This window comes from Oncorhynchus mykiss, chromosome 23 (genome assembly GCF_057628025.1).
Source record: "Oncorhynchus mykiss isolate SJ-2025 chromosome 23, ASM5762802v1, whole genome shotgun sequence".
NCBI lineage: Eukaryota > Metazoa > Chordata > Actinopteri > Salmoniformes > Salmonidae > Oncorhynchus > Oncorhynchus mykiss.
The window spans coordinates 38,520,379-38,545,154 of NC_143044.1; the positions used below are offsets into that span (position 1 = coordinate 38,520,379).

Here is a 24,776-nt window from a genome sequence, read left to right on the forward strand (position 1 = left end):
GGTGATTCTTCATCACCGGAGGTCATTGTTAACACAAGCTAAAATCGACCAGATACCAGTGAAGGTAGAATTTCAAAGGTCTCCCTAAACACCATTTTAAGCTGGTAAAACAGATTTAATTTATTAATCCATTTGAATGATTAGTCAACCTCGTATAGGCTAAAGGAATTAGCTTTAATTAACTTAAAATAGTTGCTACAGTGGGGGGGGGGGGGGAGTATTTAGTCAGACACCAATTGTGCAAGTTCTCCCACTTAAAAAGATGAGAGAGGCCTGTAATTTTCATCATAGGTACACTTCAACTATGACAGACAAAATGAGAAATAAAAAATCCTGAAAATCACATTGTAGGATTTTTAATGATTTTATTTGCAAATTATGGTGGAAAATAAGTATTTGGTCAATAAAAAAAGGAGAGTAGTGAGCCTCTAGGTCATATACTAGATCAAGATAAGGGCAACATCAGAGGGGACATACAATGGTTGCAGACACTGCCATACTCCTCCCCCCAATGGGAAAAGTAGGGAGTGACTGAAGTACAGACGTAGTGGTGCCCTTCACATGGTTTCACAGATATATTCATTTTGAAGACCATGTTCAAACCTGACTTCTCACTTTCTGATATTCTGCCTATTACAAGACATGTAAAAGACAAGCCTGACCTCTCCCCTATCTGGGCCCCAAGTGACTTTTCCCTAGAGAAGAGAGAGGAAAATGCAACTGCCAATAGTATAGTCCAAAAGAAGACATTCTAATGACAAGCATAAAATAAAATAAAACATCTCTTAAACATCTTAACATCTATGTTACCTAACTAATTCTGATTCAGCTACGTCATTCCCCTCTCAATGGACTCTGTCCCTTCTGGTGAATCAGAACAGTAACTTTACCTTACTAACAGTAGTTGCAGAGTATATGAATACATCTCAATATTTAAAATAAAATAAAAAATCAAATCCCTTCAATGTCAAATACCTTATCTTATATGTAAGCTTTCTCCCCTTGTAAACTAAGTTTACAACCTTTATTCTACAAGACAGACTTGCACAGGTTTAATCACACAGAATAATCCATTGTTGAGAAAAAAAAAGAAAAAAAACATAACTTAGAAATGCTCCCTAAGTTACAGGAGAACCAGTATCTAAACAAAGGCCTCATCTCAACATATAGGACAGTCATCCTTCTAAGTCCTCATGCTCAGAGATGTCGTCAGGAATAGAGAATAGGTCAGGGAAATCATTCATATTCCAAATCATAATTAAAACCCCAACTATTTATCCAACCAAAATTTAGAATGACATTGCTCAGTGATTCAAATTGGTCTTATCACTCAAAGTAAAAAAAACTCAATTTAACACACATCAATATTGGCAGAATATACATTCATATTAACATTCAGTATAATTATCCCATAATTCTACTATTAACTTTTTTTAATCACGATTATAATACAGATCAGTATCTCAATCCATTCTTAATCTAAATTACTATAATTTTACGTGGTGTAGACCAATCAACCTGATACCACAAAAGTCTAAAACATTTTTTTGGGGCACAGTTGACCAACTGGCACTGATTCTTCTGGCGTCTTTTTCCTTCTTCTTCAGATAACTCAATGTCTCACCTTTACCACTCATTATGTCTTGTCCAATATACCAGCCGTCAACCAATATACCAGCAACATAAGAAAAGTTTAGAACAGATCTCTCTCCATGCTCACTCCACATGGACTCCTCTCACACTCCTGAGAGAAACATGAGAGAAAAGCAATTGATAGCTTAGATCGGATACTGTACACCGACTTCTGGCTTGGTTCCTTTCTCCCGGTAGAAGTGGTCCAAACAGAGCCTTATTCAACGCCTTTGTCACTTTTCTTCAGCCAGTTAGAGGGGGTTTTGAGGTACACACACTGTTTCGTCTAATTATCTCTTCCATGCATTAAGATACCGTCTGATGTCACTTTTCATGATAACCTCGAAAGAACAGATCAGAACAACAGTTTAGTTCAGCTCAATTAACTACATGATAAATTACAACTTTTACCAATTATTGTTAATACACATATCTAAACATATTTGAAAGAGAATAACACACATTCTATTGAAACTATTCTTTCAAATTGGCTTATACTCCCCATCTCACTGTCAACTCCATCGTAGAGCCAAAGGATCAGGAAGTTAGACCTATATCCCCAGGGAATAGAACAGAACAAACACAACAATACAATGCACCCCTTCACATATCACTCAAGGTGTATAAACTTCAATTCAAAACCTCAAAGAACTGAATCCTCCCCCACTTTTAACACATATCTCTCAGTATAAGAGTAATGTGTAACATAACTACTATTGGTACAAAAGATCAAACAAAATTTCAAATAACATAATCAAATAAAATCACTACTCTGAAAAACTCCACAAAGAAAAATTATTTAACCTTTAACATATGGTCATAGGAAAATAGAATTAAAGCAGCCTTAGTTAATATGGCTAAGAATTATAAACTCAATCATATTTATCAATTACACAAATTACCTTCAAATCAGTATTAGAAATGACCCTAAATTCATTATCCAAATGGCTTTCCAATGAGGGTGATCAAGCCACAACGGAAAGTCATGATAGAGGTCATAGGTCATACAAAACCCTTTAAAGAAGTATCATTTACTATATTAGACAAATAGAAATAGTCCAACATTTCCTACATGCTGTATCCTAGATTCCCAGAACATTCCTTTCTCAAAAGAATTAATGTGTTTAATTAAAACTCAGAAAATAAAAATTCCATGTGCGTGCGTGCGTGCCCCTTTAACTTTTTATGGCTGCAGGGTCAGTATTGAGTAGCTTGGATGAAAAGGTGCCCATTGTAAACGGCCAGCTCCTCAGTCTCAGTTGCTAATATATGCATATTATTATTAGTATTGGATAGAAAACACTCTAAAGTTTCCAAAACTGTCAAAATATTGTCTGTGAGTATAACAGAACTGATATTGCAGGCGAAACCCTGAGGAAAATCAAAACAGGAAATGGCTTCTATTTTGAAAACTCCATGTTCCATAGCCTCCCTTTGCTGGATTTAAATGGATATGAACCAGATTCATTTTCCTATCGCTTCCTCAAGGTGGCAACAGTCTTCAGACATAGCTTCAGGCTTTTATTTAAAAAAATTAGCCAGAACAATAACATTGCGTCAAGTGGTCACATGAGTTTTGCTCGCGCAACAGAATTTGGACAGCCATTGTTTTCCCCTCTCCTACTGTGAAAGACATTTGCGGTTGATATATTATCTATTATATATTTTAAAAACAACCTGAGGATTGATTATAAAAAACGTTTGACATGTTTCTGTGGACATTATGGAAACTATTTGGAATTTTTGTCTGCGTTGTCGTGACCGCTCTTTCCTGTGGATTTCTGAACATAACGCAACAAACAAACGGAGGTATTTTGGATGTAAAAATCATCTTTATGGAACAAACGGAACATTTGTTGTGTAACTGGGAGTCTTGTGAGTGAAAACATCCGAAGATCATCAAAGGTAAACGATTAATTTGATTGCTTTTCTGATTTTCGTGACCAAGCTTCCTGATGCTAAATGTACTTAATGTTTTGTAGTGAGATCGATAAACTTACACAAACGCTTGGATTGCTTTCGCTGAAAAGCATAATTCCAAAATCTGACACGACAGGTGGATTAACAAAAGTCTAAGCTGTGTTTTCCTATATTGCACTTGTGATTTCATGAATATAAATATTTGTTGTAATATTCATTGAATGTAGCGCTATGCTATTCAGCGGTTGATGATGACACTTATCCCGATATTGGGATTGCAGCCATAACAAGTTGAGATACCTTTTCCTTAAAACAAAATTTTAAAACAAATCAAACATAGTATTTTAAAAACACCAACAAATAGTCATAACAAATGTTTTGTGTTTGTTGTTAAAGGAATTTCACAATTCCTATATGTGTTCATTAACTTCTGGAAGCTACCCATCCCTTAAGTGGGATAATTCTCATCAGCAACCGCTGAATAGCATAGCGCCACAGTCACACACAAAGTGTCCTATCCTAGGCCCCCCTAGGCCCCATCCTATCCTAGACCACATCCCTCCTTTGATACCTGGCTCTGCCCAGGTAACAACCTTGCTTACTCTAAACAATGACTTAGGGAAGATTAGTAAATTATCCTTATGTTCTGACATTATCATGTAGGAGCACCCCTTTCATTCTCCACATGTCCAATTCCCCCTTAGGTGTCCATTCATGTCTATCCTGTATCAATTCACTGTCAAGTGTCTTATATACTTTAAGAGGTATCTGTGCTGCTTTGTATGTACTTAAATATATATATGTTTATCTATTTAAACAGTAACCCTTTTTCTCATTTCTTATTTCACAGACACTAGTCCTCTCTGCTCTCAAACCTTCAAGGTATCAGCAGTGCGGGGAGGGCTCCTCTGTCTGCCTTTTCCCCTATCTGTCTGTAGCATTTTTTCCTCATAACAGTCAGTAACAACTATGCGTTGTTTCCAAATATTAACTAAGTGTCTCACTGTTTGGCTTTATCTAAAATCATTGATTTGAGAAAAAACATGTCTATGGTGGCAATCTCTAAAGTCCTTACGTAACCTTAATCAACCTATCTCGATCCTAACAATAATCCTAAATCATCACAGATGTCATATATCCCTGTTAACTTTAATACTTTTTAAATAAAAATCTTCTAATGGTCAAATAAAGCCGAAACTAATGCTAACCATATCTATCCTTTCTGTACTAATGAGCTCTTTCCTTCAGGGGTCCACAGTATTTTATCTAACAATAACATGAGTTATCCTTAAAATCAGTTTCATCAATAATTTAATATATGTTGCATAGTGTGGGATACCTTACCTATAGTAATTTACCATCCCTAAGAACTGAAACTTATTTATTTTCATTAATAATTTTAATGCTTATAAAATCACTATTTTTCTATCTATGTATTTTCCTGCCCTATTGGCTTAAAATATTTCCTCTCCAAACCTCAATGTACCATATCTTCCCCTATTTATTATCGATGATAAATATGATTTTTGTTCCTGTTGTAATACCAAATCAATAATAGCCAATTCGAAACCCTCACAGCCAATGTTTAAAACAAAATCCTGAACCTCTTCCTCTTTCTCACCAGAGTTTATTCCCCCGCTCCCCATAATTTGTCCTGCCTCAATTCCACATTCTCCTCTGTGGTTCAAACTATAATTATGTCCAAGACCTATAAACTCCATTATAATTAATTTACCGTAAAACCAGTCTCACAAATTACCACAAATTCATTATCCAAATGGCCCTCCCCTGAGGCTGATCAGACCACAAGGGAAAGCAATGATAGAGGTCAAAGGTTATACCACCCTTTTACAGTCGTTTTACTCAATTTATATATTCCCAGAACATTCCCTTATCAAAAGAATTTACGTGTTAAATTAAAACTCAGAAAATAAAACTTCTCATATTCCGCATGTGGGTACCCCTTTAAGATTTCGTGTCTATAGAAAAATTTCCTCAAACTCAAAGGCTAAATACAAACACAACATATCCAATTTTGGTAGAAACATGCCTCTATCTCACTCATTCGCTCCCTTCAAGATTACAGTCCGTCTGCGGTCAGTCTCCCAAAATTCTTAATAGAAATATCCTGCCATTAGATACCCACAACTGTGATTAGCATGCACTGTCCCTAAAATGAACTAACCTGCAATCCACTTTGGGGACCTTTCATTGTTCCCTGCAATGAATACCTTAACTTCCTGTTAAATTTCACTGGTGTTACCTGAACAATCAAACCAAAATCCATAACCGGGAACTATTACAAAAGTTTTACGATACAACTATTCACACCTCCCTCTCTTATAGCTAAATATAGCCCAGTGAACACCACCAATCCGTGATGGCCACCTAGCAATTTTGTTGCTAGTTTTAGCATCTTTTCGGACTACCCTGACGATATTCAGCTACTTTTTAAAAATCTATTAGGAACTTTTAGCAACTTTTGAAAAGTGACTCAAAGTTATAATGCACGCATTTTCCCTCTAAATGACACAAACAATTTTCTCTGTCACCCTCAGTCACAACATCATTGCCTGGCTACAAAAAGTGCATTGTGAGTGATGTCAACAACAGGCCCAGGCCGCAGCAACTTCAGCAAATTGCAAATCATTGTTGGCTGACTGCAGCAGCAGTAGTACGGGTTCGATAAGCCAAACCCAATTTATCACAAATGTTGGATCTTGAATATAACTTACAACATCAATCAACATCTCTCAATCAAAATTGTACTGCCAGAAGTACAGAAAAGATTGGGAGTCTATACCTGAAGAACGGCCAAATCAATTTGAGTAACGTTATTGTGTATTCAACGTAATGACGCCGTTTTACGTTATCACACATCAAATCAACCTTCCTCTAGGCAAAGATATACCCCCTATTTGGATTGAGTTCTGCTTGAATTCTATCGTAAAAGTAAAATCAAACTTTCCCTACTCCAAAATGTAAACGTACCATGTGCTAAATTTATAAGAACATTCGATGGGCACAACTCCATCGTAATTGTCTTTTCGTTATTATTTAGAATTCATTAGATTTAGGTAACAGTCTCTTCTATGATTCAGCATTTTCAATACGACTCCATTCCCAATACGTTATTCCAGCAGATCATTTAGGCAACAGACACCGTCTTGCATCGAAATTCGCTTCGCTATTGTTTTGAATGAATTAGTCTCTCAATTTAACCTAAACAATCTATTAAAAAGTTACATTTATCCATTTCTTTAAATTTGAACCAAACAAGCTATTAAAACGTTCAGTTTATATCTTATACAAACACCAGCAACCGTATATTAGTTGAAAATACAAATAGTTGAATTACAATCAAAAACTCTGAATTTAGTCAGAGCGTTGCCTGGGAACCGAACCCGGGCCTCCCATGTGGCAGGCGAGAACTCTACCACTGAACAACCAATGCTATGCAAATGACTACTACTCTCCGCAAATGAACCCACTTTACAATTGTCTGTATTCGCAAAATCAAGACACATCACTATCGGCAATTCTCAGAAAAATAGCCCCATTTTAAAGGTCCAAGCTTTTCCTCAGCGAGGATTCTCATTAATCTCGCTCTTGTTGTTTCTGCCTCTCTCTTTTTCTCCCGATTGTCGCGCCTGACCTTCCCCTTAGTTAAATTACAATCTCTGTGGTTATGTCCTACTCTGTCACAATGTTTGCAGGGAGCATTACCCTCCCGGGCGAAATGTCCAGTTTTATTACAATTAAAACATCTCAGCACCCCTTACCCCCTTCGCCTGACATTCCCTTTCTGTCTGCCCCCGTCCTGCTCTCTCTGTTTCTACCTCCAGTTGATCTGTCTTCTAGCACTGCCATTAAGAACTCATCTTTCCTATTCTCTTGACTGACCCTATATACTTCTAAAATGGGTTCCTGTCCTTCTTCCCCCGCCCGTGGGTTCAGTAAGGCAATTAGGGGATATTGACTGACCTCTTCTCCTTTCACAGCCTCTACTCTTTTCCTGGCTTCCGAAAGCCAGACCCTAGCTGTATTCAACCCTTGTTGATTCTGCTTCTTCACATCCTTACCACATTTGCATGTATCTGTTTTATAAGCAATTCTAGCTTTTCAGCATACAGACGGTCACATCCTTACCACATTCCTTATGTATCTGTTTTATAAGCAATTCTAGCTTTTCTACATTTAGACCGCCATCAAATTCATACTTCCTTTTCCATTTTGGACCGAAATCAATGTTTCTTTTATTTTTCTGCTCCATATAACGCTCATCTCCCATTAGTTCTGGGACCTCCTTTGAGGATTTACTAGCCATGTTTGATAAATCCTTGCCGTAACTAGTCGCTATAGTATTTATCACTATCTATGTGTATATATTTCTATGATCTATGTATGTGTTATTTACCATTACCTAGTTACTTTAGTTGCTCTCCTCTTTCACTATGTGTGTGTCTCTTTAATGATAACCAATGTGTATGGACTTTTATATATTTTTCTCCTTTCTGGAAACTTTGTCTATAGATTTGACTTTTGATTGGACATTAGATCTCACCCATATACAATTATAAGCTCATTATAAGCTATTGTTCCTTGGGAGTTTCGACGTTAATATCTCATAACTCACTCCTCTAGATTAGGTTTCCCTCTCCTGATTTTTGGATAATACTTTCTTTCAGTTTTGAATAGGTTAAGTTATCCTGTTCGCATAGAATTCTCTTCTTCTTTTAAATTTGGACTATGACTAGTTTACCGCAGGTCTATTAACCATTAGTTATTCTTAGCTGTTCAAAACGACCGTCCTATTTAACCACACCTACTATATCCCTTCCTTCCTTCCGTTATTTTTATTTGTGGTAGTGCATGTTACCTCAGGTCTTTTCGGACCTGCCTTGCTTCCTATCGATTTTGGTTAAACTATAGAGTAGAAACCTAGTGTATCTGTTCAGAATAATGAAGCACCTATTATTGATTAATTCTAAGCATTTTTAGAACATCCAATCAAGGATATCTTAAATCATTCCTCCCAAATTCGAGAATATAGACTACAGTCCTGCAGACTGGGAAAAGCAATGTACGTTAAATCTCATTACCACCTCTTTCGTTTACCAGTTCAACACTGGCCTGAAATAAACCCTCAAGTCAGAGGTCAGGTCTTTGTCTTACGGATCCTGGATCCGCCCGTGCACGGTTTTCAGCAGTTCCTTGGAACGACAGAGGCAGGTCTTGAGATCCGGTTCGAAGGACCAAATTGTTAAAGGAATTTCACAATTCCTGTATGTGTTCATTAACCAATTCAATTTAAATCACTCTGTCTGTTTCTAAGAATTTGTAAGATCCTTATTAGGATAAAATGAACAGAGACCAGTTGTCGTGGCTGAATCAGAATTACTTAGGTAACATTGATAAATAAGATGTAAATAAAACATCTTAATAATGCTTATGTGAGATATGTCATTAGAATATCTTCTTTTGGATAATACTGTTGGCAGTTTGCAGTTATCCCTTCTCTGCTAGGGCTTAGTCACTTGGGGCCCAGAGAGGGGAGAGGTCAGGCTTGTCTTCATATGTCAATGTATCTGTTAAACCATGTGATGCTATGAAGAATATCAGAAGGGGAGGAGGACAGAATGGAGGCTTGTCTTCTTATGGGAATGTGTCTGTAACTATTGTATGTCCCCTCTGAGATTGCCCTTATCTTGATTTAGTATATGACCTAAGAGGCTCACTGTCTTTTCTGATCTTGTCCAGGAGAGGGGTATTTGAGATGGAAGTATCTAGAATTGACAATTGATACAGTGCCTTGCGAAAGTATTCGGCCCCCTTGAACTTTGCGACCTTTTGCCACATTTCAGGCTTCAAACATAAAGATATAAAACTGTATTTTTTTGTGAAGAATCAACAACGAGTGGGACACAATCATGAAGTGGAACGACATTTATTGGATATTTCAAACTTTTTTAACAAATCAAAAACTGAAAAATTGGGCGTGCAAAATTATTCAGCCCCTTTACTTTCAGTGCAGCAAACTCTCTCCAGAAGTTCAGTGAGGATCTCTGAATGATCCAATGTTGACCTAAATGACTAATGATGATAAATACAATCCACCTGTGTGTAATCAAGTCTCCGTATAAATGCACCTGCACTGTGATAGTCTCAGAGGTCCGTTAAAAGCGCAGAGAGCATCATGAAGAACAAGGAACACACCAGGCAGGTCCGAGATACTGTTGTGAAGAAGTTTAAAGCCGGATTTGGATACAAAAATATTTCCCAAGCTTTAAACATCCCAAGGAGCACTGTGCAAGCGATAATATTGAAATGGAAGGAGTATCAGACCACTGCAAATCTACCAAGACCTGGCCGTCCCTCTAAACTTTCAGCTCATACAAGGAGAAGACTGATCAGAGATGCAGCCAAGAGGCCCATGATCACTCTGGATGAACTGCAGAGATCTACAACTGAGGTGGGAGACTCTGTCCATAGGACAACAATCAGTCGTATATTGCACAAATCTGGCCTTTATGGAAGAGTGGCAAGAAGAAAGCCATTTCTTAAAGATATCCATAAAAAGTGTTGTTTAAAGTTTGCCACAAGCCACCTGGGAGACACACCAAACATGTGGAAGAAGGTGCTCTGGTCAGATGAAACCAAAATTGAACTTTTTGGCAACAATGCAAAACGTTATGTTTGGCGTAAAAGCAACACAGCTGAACACACCATCCCCACTGTCAAACATGGTGGTGGCAGCATCATGGTTTGGGCCTGCTTTTCTTCAGCAGGGACAGGGAAGATGGTTAAAATTGATGGGAAGATGGATGGAGCCAAATACAGGACCATTCTGGAAGAAAACCTGATGGAGTCTGCAAAAGACCTGAGACTGGGACGGAGATTTGTCTTCCAACAAGACAATGATCCAAAACAGCAAAATCTACAATGGAATGGTTCAAAAATAAACATATCCAGGTGTTACAATGGCCAAGTCAAAGTCCAGACCTGAATCCAATCGAGAATCTGTGGAAAGAACTGAAAACTGCTGTTCACAAATGCTCTCCATCCAACCTCACTGAGCTCGAGCTGTTTTGCAAGGAGGAATGGGAAAAAATGTCAGTCTCTCGATGTGCAAAACTGATAGAGACATACCCCAAGCGACTTACAGCTGTAATCGCAGCAAAAGGTGGCGCTACAAAGTATTAACTTAAGGGGGCTGAATAATTTTGCACGCCCAATTTTTCAGTTTTTGATTTGTTAAAAAAGTTTGAAATATCCAATAAATGTCGTTCCACTTCATGATTGTGTTCCACTTGTTGTTGATTCTTCACAAAAAAATACAGTTTTATATCTTTATGTTTGAAGCCTGAAATGTGGCAAAAGGTCAAGGGGGGCCGAATAAGGCAAGGCACTGTATATATATTTTACTAGGCATGTCCATTAAGAACAAATTCTTATTTTCAATGACAGTCTAGGAACAGTGGGTAACTGCCTGTTCAGGGGCAGAAGTACTGATTTGTACCTTGTCAGCTCGGGGGTTTGAACTTGCAACCTTCCGGTTACTAGTCCAGCGCTCTAACCACCGCCATAATGCCCAGCCCTACCTTGAGTCATACTAAATCTCTACTCTGACAATTAACACTAGAAAAGCTGGGCATCTTGCAATCCAGTTCTGAGCCAATGCATTCGAACAGTCTAATAAATACATTTAATATATACTATTCAGGGTTTAATACCGGTGACTGGTATCCCGGGACTTCTTGACCAAGCTCCTTAATAATGATGGGTCCAGTGGACCAATAATATACCCCACCAGTTTAATGCCACACTAAAGTAAAGTACTAAATATGCGCGTGGGAATAGCTGCATGAAATGGACATATCAACTCTGACTTCATTCATACATTAGACCAGTCATCACAATGCTAGCAGCCTACCATATTTGGCCTACTCAACCTTAATGTCCTCAATAGAAACCCTCACTTACTTGCATAATTTCAATAAATTGCATTGATGACTATCATGTGTAGGCTAGGCTACCTCTCGACTGAAGGCAATCTCCATTTAATTTTCACAAATCTCCAAACTAGCTTTGTGGACTTGGCAGTGTCTCCAAACTGCAGCTACTTACTCACTGTTAACAAAATGGCTGGTACATTGAGTCTACAAACATGCTTGAGGAAATAGACATTTACAACATTGTTCCATTATATTACTATAACGAAAGCGAGTGCAAGGGTTTGACCTAGTCCGATTGGCAGGGATTTGATCAACCACGGCGCCACCCATGGTTCTGAGTCTCCGCTACTAGGTTTATTTGCTTGTCTGTTTAGGGGAGATGTTTCCTGTGACAGTCACCACAATAAGCAGGTTCAGAAAGTGAAAACAGCCACAATCTTCTGAAATTCCCCTGATAGTCAGATATAAGGGGTGAGAAAAGGGCCAATAAGCTGGCTGACATCTTTCAGTCAAAGGTCTTCACAAATCTTCACTAGGCTGTACGCTAATAACCACATTTTAGTCCTACATTTAGGCTACATCAATGAAATAGTGAGGTGACTTTGACAGAACATTGAGTTGATTTTACATTGGGACAAATAAAACAAGCACTTTAGATTCCTGTTCATATTCAGCAATTTACAGTGGTATGATCATGTCAGATTGTTTTCGATGGTATTATATGCTTTTTAAATAGCATTTCCATTTTAGTTGTGAATACCAGGATTTTACCAGTATGGTTGCATTTTTCTCTGGAAGGAAAATGTGTTGATTTTTGGGAGAGAAAAAAAATGATGCTGTTGTTAAAAATAATAATTTGGTTGTGTTTATGAAGATTTTAGGTTGGCCTACTATTACAATACCAAAAAAGTAAATTACTGTAGGTTATATGTAAAAATGAAAAACCACAACATCACAATTCAAGTGTTATGCACTATCACAAAGAAATGCATTCATATTTTAAGGCAGGTCTTTAGAAAACAATAAAAAATGAATTGTATTTCAAAAGAACAGAATCTCATCTTTGAAGTTGTGTTACTAGTCTGTGCTTAGAGCCTATGGCTATGCTGCCGCAAGTGCTCACATGTAGAACGCATCGAATAGCGACTGGAATATTCTAAAAAAAGCGATTTGAAATTAGGCCCTTGCCTTCATTTGAAGTTGTTTGGCAAATGTACACTACCGTTCAAAAGTTTGGGGTCACGTAGAAATGTCCTTGTTTTTGAAAGAAAAGCAAGTTTGTTTTTTTTGTCCATTTTTTTTAAAATAACATCAAATTGATCAGAAATACAGTGTAATGTTAATGTTGTAAATGACTATTGCAGCTGAAAATACCTTTCTTTTTAAAAAATATTTTGGAATGGAATATCTATAGAGGCCCATTATCAGAAACCATCACTCCTGTGTTCCAATGGCACGTTGTGTTAGCTAATCCAAGTTTATAATTTAAAAAGGCTAATTGATCATTAGAAAACCCTTTTGCAATTAAGTTAGCGGAGCTGAAAATGTTTGGACAGTTTTATTGCTTCTTTAAATCAGCACGTCTTTAGACTAGTTGAGTATCTGGAGTATCACCATTTGTGGGTTCGATTACAGGCTCAAAATGGCCAGAAACAAACTTTCTGAAACTCGTCAGTCTATTCTTGTTCTGAGAAATTAAGGCTATTCCATGCGAGAAATTGCCAAGAAACGGAATATCTTGTTCAACGCTGTGTACTACTCCCTTCACAGAACACCGGAAACTGGCCCTAACCAGAATAGAAAGGGGTGAGAGGCCCCGGTGCACAACTGAGCAAGGGGACAAGTACATTAGTGTCTAGTTTGAGAAACGGAGGCCTCTCAAGTCCTCAACTGGCAGCTTCATTAAATAGTACCCGCAAAACACCAGTCTCAACGTCAACAGTGAACAGGCGACTCCAGGATGCTGGCATTCTAGGCAGAGTTCCTTTGTCCAGTGTCTGTGCCCATCTTAATCTTTTATTTTTATTGGCCAGTTTGAGATATGGCTTTTTTTTTCAACTCTGCCTAGAAGGCCAGCATCCCGGAGTCGCCTCTTCACTGTTGACGTTGAGACTGGTGTTTTGCGGGGACTATTTAATGGCTGTATTTACATTTCTGATACTTATGCTGCACTGTCTGTTGCAGATCATTATTCACCCATGTCATCCTATAATAATGTATCCGAGCGGCTATTCCTCACGCACCTAGGACCCAAAATGCTTCAATGGCCTAAATATTTGTCATTTAACATTTAAAATGTATTACTTTTTTATGTGTGGCATAAACACAACCTGTCACAATGTTTTAATCATCTGATTAGGCTACTTAAAAAATCTAATTTAGCCTACCTGCCCACGTTCGTCCAAAATATAATTCCAGCATCCAAACTTGTGGAGTTGAAAATGCAAATAACTATACTGAAGTGCCCAACATCGGGCACTTTATTGATTGTGGTGCATTGGCACAGAAACCTGTTGGTGGAAATTGCATTGCATATATTTTATATTATTATAAATATAGCATCAATGTTGAAAAATGTATTTCCACCTGGCTGATCATTGTCTGCATCCTGCTCTGCTCGTAATGTAGGTCTATTGAATCCGTCAGGGAGAGCTGTTAGCTCGTCCGTGGTGGTCAGTGAACCCTCAACCTTCTGGTTGGTAGCCCTGCGTCGGACAGAGGTGCCGTGCATTTGAAAAGTATTCAGACCCCTTAACCTGCTTTTACACATTTTGTTACATTACAGCCTTATTCTAAAATAACCCATAATCACAAAGCAAAAACAGGTTTTTAAAAATGTTAGCAAATTTATTAGAAATAAAAAAACTGAAAAGAACTCTACTCAGTACTTTTTTGAAGCAACTTTGGCAGCAATTACAGCCTCAAGTCTTCTTGGGTATGACACTACAAGCTTGGCACACCTGTATTTGGGGAGTTTCTGTGGATCCTCTCAAGCTCTGTCAGGTTGGATGGGGAGTGCTGCTGCATAGCTATTTTCAGTTCTCTCCAGAAATGTTCAATCGGGTTCAAGTCCTGGCTTTGGCTGGGCCACTCCATGACATTCAGAGACTTGTCCCGGAGCCTCTCCTACGTTTTCTTGGCTCTGTGCTTAGGGTTGTTGTCCTTCTGGAAGGTTCTCACATCTCCACAGAGGAACTCTGGAGCTCTGTCAGAGTGACCATCGGGTTCTTGGTCTCCTCTCTGACCAAGGCCCTTCACCCCCCCATTGCTCAGTTTGGCCAGGCGGCCAGCTCAAGGAAGAGTCTAGGTGGTTCCAAACTTCTTCCATTTAAGAAAGATGGAGACCACTGTTCTTGGGGACCTTCAATGCTGCAGAAATGTTTTGGGACACTTCCCCAGATCTGTGCCTTGACACAATCCTGTCTCGAAGCTCTACGGACAATTCCTTTGACCTCATTGCTTGTTTTTTTCTCGGTGGGACCTTATCTAGACAGGTGTGTGACTTTCCAAATCATGTCCAATTAATTAATTGGATTTACTGCAGGTGGACTCCAAGTTATGGAAACAGGATGCACCTGAGCTCAATTTTGAGTCTATTGCGAAGGGTCTGACTACTTATCCATACGGTTTTTCTGTTTTTCATTTTTAATAAATGTATAAAAAATTATACAAACCTGTTTTTCCACTTTGTCATTATGGGATATTGTGTGTAGATTTGAGGAAAATAACTTATATATATATATATATATATATATATATATATATATATATATATATATATATATATACACATATATATATATATTAGAATAAGGCTGTGAAGGGGTCTGAATACTTTCCGAATGCACTGTCACTCACTGAGGTCAACTTAGGGCTCAGTCATAAATGAGTGAATAAGGATGATAGAACCAGACCCTTGGGATACGTGCTTGCGATGACTTAACACCACAGAGACAGCCAAGGAAGATACTTGACAGATCAAAGAAGGTAGAGATGAAAGTGAGAGTGAAGTGGTGCTGCCTGCGACACATCAAACAGGTCACTGGATCACACAGGTCACACACACACACACACACATACACACACACACACACCTGACAACACTCTTGTTTGAAATAGGATAAGCTATATTTGAGATTTTACATAATACTTTGTCAGAGCCTGAGGAAGCTAATATGGTTAGGAAAACAATAGTGAATTGTTTTTGCATAATGTGTTGTGATGATGATATATTTAGCCAAACTTTTTAAAGCTCCTCTCCTCATCCCAAAAATGTGTCCAGTAATTTAGATTTTGAATGGCCATTTATCTCATTAAAACTTCTTCAGGATTGGTGGGTCTCCTGCGGGATGGTTGAGCTAACGTAGGCTAATGCAATTTAGCATGAGGTTGTAAGTAACAATAACATTTCCCAGGACATAGACATATCTGATATTGGCAGAAAGCTTAAATTCTTGTTAATCTAACTGCACTGTCCAATTTACAGTAGCTATTACAGTGAAATAATGCCATGCTATTGTTTGAGGAGAGTGCACAGTTTTGAACATGAACACGTTATTAATAAACAAATTAGGCACATTTGGGCAGTCTTGATGATACAACATTTTGAACAGAAATGCAATGGTTCATTGGATCAGACTAAAACTCTGCACACTGATGTCATCTAGTGGCCAATATCTAAATTGCACCTGGGCTGGATAAATACATTATGTCCTTTCTCTTGCATTTCAAAGATGATGGTACAAAAAAACGTTAGTTTTTTTCTTTGTATTATCTTTTACCAGATCGAATGTGTTATTCTCCTACATTCCTTTAATTTCCACACAATGCAAAGTGTTTCCTTTCAAGTGGTACCAAGAAAATGCATATCCTTGCTTCAAGGCCTGAGCTACAGTCAGTTAAGGATCTGATCAGACTGCTGTGTTTATTATGGAGGGAAGCGGTTGCCAGATGTTGATTTCTTAGTCCTGTCAAAACGGGCTCTGCACCAATCATCCGATTCTAACCTCCACATCAGTAATCTGAACCACCCAGCCCATTTTAATAACCTCTTAAACTTAGGCTCAATGAACTATAACCTGTAGACCCCAGTCTATTGATAGATGCCATCACCTCTTCAGTTCTGCCTTCTATTTTATCCGTTACTGTGACATGGCCTCATGGGTCACGGACGAGGGTAGGTTTGTTGTGACATGGCCTCATGGGTCACGGATGAGGGTAGGTTTGTTGTGACTTGGCCTCATGGGTCACAGATAGGGTTGCACATTTTGGGGAATATTCAGAGGTGTAAACCTTCCGTGGGAATTAACGGGAATTAATGGGAATTAACAGAAATGTATGCATATTAATACCATGTAAATGTAATTTTTTTCTGCATTGGATATATTTACCATATCATATGGAAACATAAACCTTTTACCTTATCATAAGTAGACATAATTTCAAATTATTAAATTTGCAATAGAAAAATATATATTTAGTTACGAATTGAACTTTAATTAAATGAATTGACTCTTCACATGGGACGATTTCACTGAACAACAAAAGGGAATATTGACTGATTCCCAATGATCCATCGCATGTACCAAAAACGGTTTCAACATACATCTGTAAAATGAGTCTAGAAACTAAGGCTTTGGTTGTCTTCCTCTCAGGCTTCCATGTCTTCTCCCTGGACCTCCTCAATGTCCACCTCTTGAACATCAGACTCTGAGGCCTCATCTCCACTGTCACTTCCCAACCTTGTCAGGCTCAAAAGCCTAAAATTTGCCCGGATGGTCACCCATTTTTCGACCCTTGTATTGGTCAGGCTGTTGCGTGCTTTGGTGTGTGTGTTCCCAAATAAGGACCAGTTGCACTCTGAGGCAGCTGATTTTGGTGGGATTTGGTGGATGATGTAGGAAACAGGGGAAAGAGCCTCAGATCCACAAAGTCCCTTCCACCAGGTGGCTGATGAGATATGTAGGCACAACTGCCATATTGGATCTCCATCCCAAAGCCCTTGCTTGGAAGTGCACTTTGCCTGACTGCCAAGTGTACTGGCTAATGTTATAGGTTTCAGGAGTTTCAGGTTGCTTACCACTCTTTCCCAAAATACATCATCCAGCAGGATCCTCTTGATGGGGCTGTCCATATCGGCAGACTGTGATATGGCCATTTCTTGGAGGTACTCCTTCCCCTCCAGGAGACAGTCAAACATAATGACAACACCACCCCAACGGGTGTTCCTGGGAAGCTTCAATGTGGTGCTCTTATTCTTCTCACTTTGCTTGGTGAGGTAGGTTGCCGCTATAACTTGATGACCTTTCCCATACCTAACCATTTCCTTGACTCTCTTGTAGAGTGTATCCATTGTTTTCAGTGTCATGATGTCCTTGAGGAGCAGATTCAATGCATGAGCAGCACAGCCAATGGGTGTGATGTGAGGGTAGGACTCCGCTTTAGACCAAGCAGCCTTGATGTTCGCAGCATTGTCTGTCACCAGTGCCGGTGTGTCTGTTGTCTCTTGTGTCTGTGCTCTTGTAGGATACTGGTTGAGGGGTGGAGATCATGTAGTTAATTATTCTTTGCGCATGAACATTCGACCACCCATCAGAGATGATTACAATACAGTCTGCTTTCTCTATGATTTACTTGACCTTCACTTGAACTCTGTTGAACTCGTTTAAAACGGAACGTTTTTTATCCAAAAATGAAAATACTGCCCCCTAGTCACAAAAGGTTAACAAGTTAGAAATGATTTAAACATGCTTTGCTGTAGGCTACTATTTACTAGTTAACAAAAAATAATGTATGTCATAAAATATATTCACCCCACCCAGTATTGTAATCAAAACGTACCAGAAAGCATGTAGTCCTTAGCTCAGACTGTGTAGTAGTGTGGGCTCAATAACATCTCATCAGTGTGCAAGATCTTGAGAATCAGCTGTACATGTGATGGAAGAGTGCACTGCACATGTGATGGAAGAATGCACTGTGCATGCAGACGGTTGCATTTCCATTGAATTGGGGATAGTTTAACCAAAATATGCTACAAGACCTAGAATTGCCTTGTGTGTCCCACAAAAAAGGTTCACTGTTATAAGCTAACTTTTCAAAATGAATTTAAGCAAAATTCCCAGGGTTAACTTCCCATGGAAAACTTCTGAAAAACTTCTGGAAATTTACAGGAAAGTTTCAGACCCTAGTCACAGACGAGGCTAGGTTTGTTGTGACATGGCCTCGTGGGTCACAGACAAGGCTGTTTGTTGTCACATGGTCTCATGGGTCACAGACGAGGCTGTTTGTTGTCACATGGCCTCATGGGTCACAGACGAGGCTAGGTTTGTTGTGACATGGCCTCATGGGTCACAGACGAGGCTGTTTGTTGTCACATGGCCTCATGGGTCACAGACGAGGCTAGGTTTGTTGTGACATGGCCTCGTGGGTCACAGACAAGGCTGTTTGTTGTCACATGGCCTCATGGGTCACAGACGAGGCTAGGTTTGTTGTGACATGGCCTCATGGGTCACAGACGAGGCTAGGTTTGTTGTGCCTACCTGTTTCTCGTAAATAGAAGTGCCACTAACAACAGCCACTTTCAAGGCAAAAGCCTAGCTTGTTTGCTCTTAACAAAATTACTTCAAGTAGGAGCGTGCTTACTGCTTTGGATTGGATGGATTTTTTTTTGAAATGCTGCAGCTGTATGGCAGGAAACAACAGCCAATCTGGCCAGCTGGCTGAGGGAGTAGAGCCAAACCGAGCAGACCCCGACTATAGTCAACTCTATGACATAAGCCATAATAACGTCAGCTGGCATTGGCCTTGTCTCCAGTCATTTGTCTTGGCCTATTTTAATCACAGAGAAGCCAACTGCAGTAGCTTGGATTGGGAATGAGGGTCAATACTGTCCACAGCACAATATACTGTGACTGGGCTGTGACTTGCTGCAAAGGGACTGAATATATTTCTGACTGACACACACCAGGTGGGTGACTAGAGGAGAGGACTGGGTATTTACCCTGACTGAACAGAGGGGAGAGGACTGGGTATTTACCCTGACTGAACAGAGGGGAGAGGACTGGAGCATTTACCCCGACTGAACAGAGGGGAGAGGACTGGAGCATTTACCCCGACTGAACAGAAGGGAGAGGACTGGGTTTTTACCCTGACTGAACAGATGGGAGAGGACTGGAGCATTTACTTGTGTGTTTTTAGACACTTAGCTGATCTATGACCTCCTCTGTGTAATGAGGAAGTGTGTGTGTGTGTGTTGTGTTTGTGTTTGTGTGTGTGTGTGTGTGTGTGTGTGTGTGTGTGTGCTCTTGACATACAGGTCTGTCATATTGTTTCTTTGAATATTCTGGAGAACTATGGTTTTGTTAACTAAGGCTGTAGAGATTGTGATATTATGCAACATTATGATATATTATTTGCTAAGTTATGTTAACTGTTAGGCCATATGTCACCATCCTGCGTCTGTATGCCCAAAGTTGGTGATTTGGACCTGACCGTTCCGTTACGACTTCTGAGTCACCATAAACCGTTTCAGTAGGATACTACTCAGGAGGAGCAGAAGGTAACCTGTTTTACACACCCTCATGCATTATCATACACTTAAACCATTCTTGACTTTGCACCCAACAACCTTCAGCCTTATGAAAACACAAAACAGTATTTTAAAGCTGAATTGTAAACACCAAACACATTTATATACACGCTATGCCTATAATCTCCATAGCCATCTACCATTAGGCGTTGCTGGGTCCCATCGTGTGGGTTTCCCTTTGATGAACACATGGTACTCGTTGTTAATGCCTGTAGCAGAGTAGAACAGCACACACGCAGGGTCTGCCTGACCATCTGGGCATGGGCTGTGATTCTGCCAGGAGGAGCACGGTTGACATTTACCACAGTGTCTAGTCATGCATGATGTTTGTTTTCTCTCTGCGGGAACCAGGTACATCCCTCTGTTTTCCCTCTGTTTTGAATGTAAACAAAGCTGTTGACCTCAATCTACAGTGGTCGCTGTGGTCAGTCACCAACTGTGCTCCTGCAGTGCAAAAGGTTTTGTGCATGCTCACTGTTTTGTTCCAGCCCAACACTAAAACACCTCCTGATTCAATGATCACCAATACCTTGAGTTGAGTCAGGTGTTTTAGCATGACTTGCGCGCACACACACGCTGTCCAGGCTTGTTGCCATTGGCAACCTATGATTTGAGGAGAGTGCACTAGAAGCTCTGTAGCTTAGAGACTGTCCTGCAGTGTTTTGTGTCTTGTTTGAACTGGTTGGTGCTGCTGTCACAGGGTTGCCCTTCCGTGAAAATCCCCTCGTGTCTGAGAGCGTGTCCCGCTATTGCCTTTCCTTCTCTCTCTTCTCACCTCCGGAACATCCCATCGCCACAGAGACCACAACCTGTTGTTGCTATAGCAACCGCCGCTTGCCGCCACAGCACATGTCCCTGTGTTTCCTTGCAGAGCCTTCCTTAAGCCTCTGTTTTTGGCCTCATATAGCCTACATTGTTCATGATTTTCTGATTGATACAAATCTTACGAAGGTTTGTGGTCAAGATCTTCGACATATTCAGATTTGCGCAGAAGGCTTTCTTTGTTCTCATGGGGTGTTAGTTGTAGTTCGTTGCAGAATTACATTTGAAATGATCTCTGTCTTCTCTCCCCAGGTCTGTCTCCATGGCTCAGTGTGCTGTACCAGCTGGACCCAGATAGAAGTCTCTCTTCCTCTCCTCCTTCAGCCCTTCTTCCAGCGGTGGTAAGGAATGGAATTATGACATAACGTTGCCGTAACGAATGGAACTAAATTGACATTGTGACTTGGCAATATTTTTACTAGATAATTATTTAAAAGCTTGTCAGGACTCATCTTAGGCTATATAAAAACCTTTATCTGAACTATGTCTGTATAACTGTATTCCGTTGTCTAGCAATAGTTATAGTCTAGCCTTTTAAAGTTCACAACCCATGGTAGAAAATTACCCTACTCCATTCAAATGGAATGATTACATCATCCTACATGAGTTGGTTCCATTGATATCAAGCCTAAGTCGGATATGAATGACCAACTACTTGAATTTGGAGGACAGGTTTGTTTTCCTCCCCATGTGTTTTCTTCCCACCCCTTTTATCTCCCCAATTTTATGGTATTCAATTCTTAGTAGTTACAGACTTGTCTCATCGTTGCAACTCCCGCACGGACTCGGGAGAGGCGAAGGTCGAGAGCCATGCATCCTCAGAAACACAACCCAACCAAGCCGCACTGTTTCTTGACACAACGCACATCCAACCCGGAAGCCAGCCGCACCAATGTGTTGGAAGAAACACCATACACCTTGCGACCTGGTCAGTGTGCACTGCTCCCGGCCCGCCACAGGAGTCGCTAGTGTGCGATGAGACAAGGATATCCCTGCAGGCCAAACCCTCCCTAACCCGGACAACACTGGGCCAATTGTGCGCCACCCCATGGGCCTCCCGGTCCCGCCTGGCTGCGACAGAGCCTGGGCTGGAACTCAGAATCTCTGGTGGCACAGCTAGCACTGCGATGCAGTGCCTTAGACCACTGCGCCGCAGTGCCTTCGACCACTGCGCCACCCGGGAGGCCCTCGTTCGTGTTTCTTACTAAAAGAAACAGAAGTTCGAGTGAAAACTCTGAGCTGTGGGCTGCACTCACTCCTTCTCTGTATTGCACCACACTGGAACGTTCACAATTCGTTCTATTGTGTAGAATAGGCACAACTCTCTATGGAGGAAGACATTATGTAATGTGGTTGGGGTTCATGTCAGCTCTTCATTAAATTCATCTGATTCTTCTAGTCAGAACATTGCACCCCGTGACCCTAATATGTCTCCAGTCCACCTGCACCTGCCCCGGTGACATAATACCTTGAATAACCAGGGCCTCAGTATAGAGTAATTTGAACTGAACTGTGTTTTAACTGGCTCCGGTGGTGAGTTCAACTACAGTGCCTTGCGAAAGTATTCGGCCCCCTTGAACTTTGTGACCTTTTGACACATTTCAGGCTTCAAACATAAAGATATAAAACTGTATTTTTTTGTGAAGAATCAACAACAAGTGGGACACAATCATGAAGTGGAACGACATTTACTGGATATTTCAAACTTTTTTAACAAATCAAAAACTGAAAAATTGGGCGTGCAAAATTATTCAGCCCCGTTAGGTTAAAACTTTGTAGCGCCACCTTTTGCTGCGATTACAGCTGTAAGTCGCTTGGGGTATGTCTCTATCAGTTTTGCACATCGAGAGACTGAAATTTTTTCCCATTCCTCCTTGCAAAACAGCTCGAGCTCAGTGAGGTTGGATGGAGAGCATTTGTGAACAGCAGTTTTCAGTTCTTTCCACAGATTCTCGATTGGATTCAGGTCTGGACTTTGACTTGGCCATTGTAACACCTGGATATGTTTATTTTTGAACCATTCCATTGTAGATTTTGCTTTATGTTTTGGATCATTGTCTTGTTGGAAGACAAATCTCCGTCCCAGTCTCAGGTCTTTTGCAGACTCCATCAGGTTTTCTTCCAGAATGGTCCTGTATTTGGCTCCATCCATCTTCCCATCAATTTTAACCATCTTCCCTGTCCCTGCTGAAGAAAAGCAGGCCCAAACCATGATGCTGCCACCACCATGTTTGACAGTGGGGATGGTGTGTTCAGCTGTGTTGCTTTTACGCCAAACATAACATTTTGCATTGTTGCCAAAAAAAGTTCAATTTTGGTTTCACCTGACCAGAGCACCTTCTTCCACATGTTTGGTGTGTCTCCCAGGTGGCTTGTGGCAAACTTTAAACAACACTTTTTATGGATATCTTTAAGAAATGGCTTTCTTCTTGCCACTCTTCCATAAAGGCCAGATTTGTGCAATATACGACTGATTGTTGTCCTATGGACAGAGTCTCCCACCTCAGCTGTAGATCTCTGCAGTTCATCCAGAGTGATCATGGGCCTCTTGGCTGCATCTCTGATCAGTCTTCTCCTTGTATGAGCTGAAAGTTTAGAGGGACGGCCAGGTCTTGGTAGATTTGCAGTGGTCTGATACTCCTTCCATTTCAATATTATCGCTTGCACAGTGCTCCTTGGGATGTTTAAAGCTTGGGAACTCTTTTTGTATCCAAATCCGGCTTTAAACTTCTTCACAACAGTATCTTGGACCTGCCTGGTGTGTTCCTTGTTCTTCATGATGCTCTCTGCGCTTTTAACGGACCTCTGAGACTATCACAGTGCAGGTGCATTTATACGGAGACTTGATTACACACAGGTGGATTGTATTTATCATCATTAGTCATTTAGGTCAACATTGGATCATTCAGAGATCCTCACTGAACTTCTGGAGAGAGTTTGCTGCACTGAAAGTAAAGGGGCTGAATAATTTTGCACGCCCAATTTTTCAGTTTTTGATTTGTTAAACTTCTTATGGAGGTGGTCCCTGCACAGGGATAGCTCAGCGGAAATTTCAGAGCGCCACCTATAGTACTTGAGTAAAGTACTCGATAAAGCTCAAACTTTCATAAAAATACACATGCAAGGTACTGAATTAAAGCTACACTCGTTGTGAATCTAGCCACCAAGTCAGATTTGTAAAATGCTTTTCGGCGAAAGCATGAGAAGCTATTATCTGATAGCATGCACCCCCCAAAATACCAGCACGACACGTAAACAACAGATTTTGCGGTAGCCGGCGCTACCCAAAACGCAGAAATAAAATATAAAACATTCATTACCTTGGACGAGCTTCTTTGTTGGCACTCCTATATGTCCCATAAACATCACAATTGGGTATTTTTCCCGATTAAATCCGTCATTGTATACCCAAAATGTAATTTGCTGAAGACCAGTCTGATGCTTAGAAAAGTCCATTTACAAGACGCAACGTCACTTTTTAAAATTACAAAAGTCGCCTATAAACTTTTACAATTCACTTCAAACGACTTTTCTAAACCAACTTTAGGTATTAATAAACGTTAATGATGTATCAAATTGATCACGGGGCGATCTGTATTCGATAGCAGCAAGTCTGGAAATCATCGTCCATTTTTTCAGTTTCACAACATCCTGTGATGCGCTGCAAGAAAGGAGGGGTCTATTCGTGTTGTAACCAAGGATAAATGATTCTGATATTGATAGCAATGGCGACACCGTGTGGAAGCTGTAGGCGTTTACAGGGGGTTCGCATATATTTTCTCTTAAACAATTCATTGTTTCGTCTTAAACAATTCATTGAATGGCGGACAAATATTTTTGGTAAACAGTTTTACCAGGGA

General features: G+C 40.1%; 1 long non-coding RNA gene across 1 annotated transcript; it reads right to left on the reverse strand.

Moving 5' to 3' along the window:
* Positions 1-345: 345 nt before the first annotated feature.
* Positions 346-24,572, reverse strand: LOC149972590 (uncharacterized). Its single transcript, XR_016491122.1, has 2 exons — positions 24,237-24,572; positions 346-2,183 (listed from the first exon to the last, which is right to left on the reverse strand). It is a non-coding gene; the product is annotated as an uncharacterized LOC149972590 (long non-coding RNA).
* Between the last annotated feature and the right edge of the window lie 204 nt (positions 24,573-24,776).